Source organism: Molossus molossus, unplaced genomic scaffold (genome assembly GCF_014108415.1).
Source record: "Molossus molossus isolate mMolMol1 unplaced genomic scaffold, mMolMol1.p scaffold_m16_p_16, whole genome shotgun sequence".
Classification (NCBI taxonomy): Eukaryota; Metazoa; Chordata; class Mammalia; order Chiroptera; family Molossidae; genus Molossus; species Molossus molossus.
Window position 1 is genome coordinate 11,857,736 of NW_023425351.1, and position 3,719 is coordinate 11,861,454.

At 39.1% G+C, this 3,719-nt stretch overlaps 1 pseudogene; it reads left to right on the plus strand.

The window, feature by feature from the left end:
- Positions 1 to 944: 944 nt before the first annotated feature.
- Positions 945 to 2,733, plus strand: LOC118631814 (annotated as a pseudogene).
- Positions 2,734 to 3,719: the final 986 nt, after the last annotated feature.

Here is a 3,719-nt window from a genome sequence, read left to right on the forward strand (position 1 = left end):
TTTGTGAGAGGTTCATCAAACTTGTTTATCTTTTCAAAGAACCAGCTCTTGGTTTCATTGATATTTTTTCCCTTCTATGTCATTCATTTCTGCTCTGATATTTATTATTTCCTTCCTTCTACTTCCTCTGGGCTTTTCTTGATGTTCTCTTTCTAACACTTTTAGTTACAGTGTATGTAGTTTACTAAAGACTTTTCTTGTTTTTGAGGTATGCCTGTAATGCTATGAACTTTCCTCTAAGGACTGTTTTCTCTGTGTTCCATAGATTTGGGGTTGTTGTGTGTTCATTTTCATTTATTTCCATGAAGTTTTTTATTTCTCCCATGATCTCACTGTTAACCCATTCTTTGTTTAATATATGCTTTTATTGATTTTTTTGAGAGTGAGGAAGGGAGGGAGAGAGAGAAGCATCAGTGTGAGAAACATCAATCAGTTGCCTCCTGCATGCCCCCTACTGGGAATTGAGCATGCAACCCAGGCATGTGCCCTGACTGGGAATCAAACTGGGACCTCTAAATACAGGGAATGATGCTCAACCCACTGAGCCACATTGGCCAGACCACCCACTCTGTTTTTTGTTCTGACATGTGATCTATCTTTGAGAATGTCTCATGTGCGCTTGAGAAAAATGTATATTCTGCATCTTTGGGATAAAATGCTCTGTAAATGTCAATTAAATCCATCTGCTCTAGTGCATTGTTTAGGGTTGCTATTTCCTTGTTAATTTTTTTGTCTAGAACAGGGGTGGGGAAACTTTTTTCTGCCAACGGCCATTTAGATATTTATAACATCTTTCATGGGCCATACAAAATCATTAACTTAAAAACCAGCCTTCTGAGGCCTTAGCAAGATCCGACGGCAGGCAGGCACAGCTGCAACCTGAGTGCTGGTGGGGACTGGTGGGCCTTGGACTGTTGTTTCTTCTCACCACCGCACCCTCAGACATGGTGGCCCCGGGGTCTGTGACTGGGCTGTTTCCCTTTCTGGTTGTCCTAGTGGACCTGTAGTACAAAGGTGCTGAATGTGGAGTAAACGTAGATGTTGAGAAACAAGTTGAATTGGGAAAGAAATTACTTGCTGCTGGACAGCTAGCTGATGCTTTATCAGTTTCATGCTGCAGTAGATAGTGACCTAGATAACTATGTTGCTTACTTTCAGAGAGCTACTGCCTTTTTAGCTATGGGCAAATCAAAAGCAGCACTTCCTGATTTAACTAAAGTGATTGAATTGAAAATAAATATCACTGCAGCAAGATTACAGAGAGATCACTTATTACTCAAACAAGGAAAACTTGATGAAGCAGAAGATAATTTTTAAAAAGTACTCAAATCTAACCCAAGTGAAAATGAAGAAAAGGAAGCCAAGTCCCAATTTATAATACCTGATGAAACCCAGTGTTTGCATTCACAAGTCCTTGATGCTTTTATTTATTTTTATAAATGAGTTTTAGGTGTTTTTTCTTTCTTTTTTTCAAATTCACTTTTTAGAGAGAGAGGAAGGGGGAGGGAGAGATAGAAACATTGATGAAAACATTGATGAGAGAGAACATCGACTGGCCACCTCCTGCCTGCCCCCCTCCCCACCCCCCCCGAATGGGGATTTGGCCCACAACTTGGGCATATGCCCTGACCAGGAATTGAACCAGCAACCTCTTGGTGCATGGGTTGATGCTCAACCACTGAGCCACACTGGCCAGGCAGCCCTTGATGCTTTTAAAAACTCGGATTATATTGCTGCTATAACCTCTCTTGATAAGATTTTGGAGGTTTTGTATTTGGGATGCTAAACTGTGAGAACTTTGAACTGAGTGTTTTATAAAGGAAGGGGAACCTAGGAAAGCAATAAGTGACTTAAAAGCTGTATCAAAATTGAAGAATGACAACACTGAAGCTTTTATAAAATCAGCACACTACACTATCAACTAGGAGACCATGAACTGTCCCTGAACGAGTTCCTGAACGTCTTAAACTTGACCAGGGTCATAAAAGGTGTTTTGCACACTATGAACACATAAAGGAACTCAATAAGCTGATTGAGTCAGCTGAAGAGCTCATCAGAGATGGCAGATACTCAGATGCAACCAACAAATATGAATCTGTTATGAAAACAGAGCCTAGTGTTTCCAAATATACAATTCATTCATAAGAAAAAAAAGCCACTGCTTTTCTAAGGATGAGAAGCTTGTTGAAGCTATTCGAGTGTGTTCTGAAGTTTTACAGATGGAACCTGACAATGTAAATGGAATGCTCTCAAAAACAGAGCAGAGGCCTACTTAGTAGAAGAAATATATGATAAAGCTATTCAGGATTATGAAATGGCTCAAGAACACAATGAAAATGACCAGCAGATTTCAGAAGGTCTAGAGAAAGCACAACTATTGAAATAGTCACAGAAAAGAGATTATTATAAAATCTTGGGAGTAAAAAGAAATGCCAAAAAGCAAGAAATCATTAAAGCATACTGAAAATTAGCAATGCAGTGGCACCTAGATAACTTCCAGAATGAAGAAGAAAAGAAAAAAGCAGAGAAAAAATTAATCGACATTGTAGCTGCTGAAGAGGTCCTCTCTGACCCAGAAATGAGGAAGAAGTTTGAGGACTGAGAAGACCCCCTGGATGGGGAGAGCCAACAGGAGGTGGTGGCAGCCCTTTCCACAGAAGCTGGAACTCATGGTAAGGGTTTAATCCCTTCAATTCGGGCGAGCCTTTTAGATTTAAATTCCACTTCAATTAAACTAGCAGGTGTTTTTCTCTTCTTTTTTTTCAAAGATCAAAATCAAACCTTGGTCTAGGATCCTAAAGAAAAATATTTCAAATATTTTAGTTTGTTCATGACCAAACAGTTGTTTTAATAAGAAAAATCTGTTCTTTTCCATTTTAGACTTGAGGTTGGTGGGTTTGTTAGGGCAGGGAGGTGAGGAATGGTCTGAGGGAGGCTCACCTGTGCAGGTGCTCACGTATTGTGTTCTCCTGTGCTGGAGGCATGTAGAAATTATTTTCTTCACAGCCTTGCATAGTATGTCAATGCCTATGTGTATAGAAGGAGCTGTATGTAATCTTCATGAGAATGGGTTATATTTCAGTATTCTTAAAGGGAATATTAACATTTTGAGCTGTATGTTCTTAGGGACAATTTTGCTTAGATTTTGGTCAATCCAGTCACTTGCGAATATTTGTTAAATGACAGAGCCTCCTTTAATCTACATGCATTGCCATCTCCCCACTAGTGTGAATGTGGCTGTCACTGAAGGGGTGCAGAGCTCATGTTTTAGAGAACCTGCTACCAAATGGTAGTTGATGTGGCCAGGTTTAGACTTTCGATTGATGTTAAGCATATATTTTGTGTTTTTATTGTTGTTGTTCAATACCTGCAAGACAATATTAAAAACCACTAAAATAGAATTAATTGTAAAAGCTATAGGCCCTTTTGTTTAATATGAAACACAAGTTAATTTAAAAGTTATGTATAAAATGGGTTCAGGTAATACAGCAGTGGTTTTATTTAAAATAATGTTGCTGACTCTGGGAAAACTCAAGTGTGCCAACATTCACATCATAGGGGTGCCAGGAGGAGAAGAGAAACAACAAGAAATTGAAAACCTATTTGAAACAATAATGACAGAAAACTTTCCTAACTTGGTGAAGGAAACAGACATACAAGTCCAGGAAGAACAGAGTCCCAAACAAGATGAACCCCAAGATGCCCACACCAAGACACAT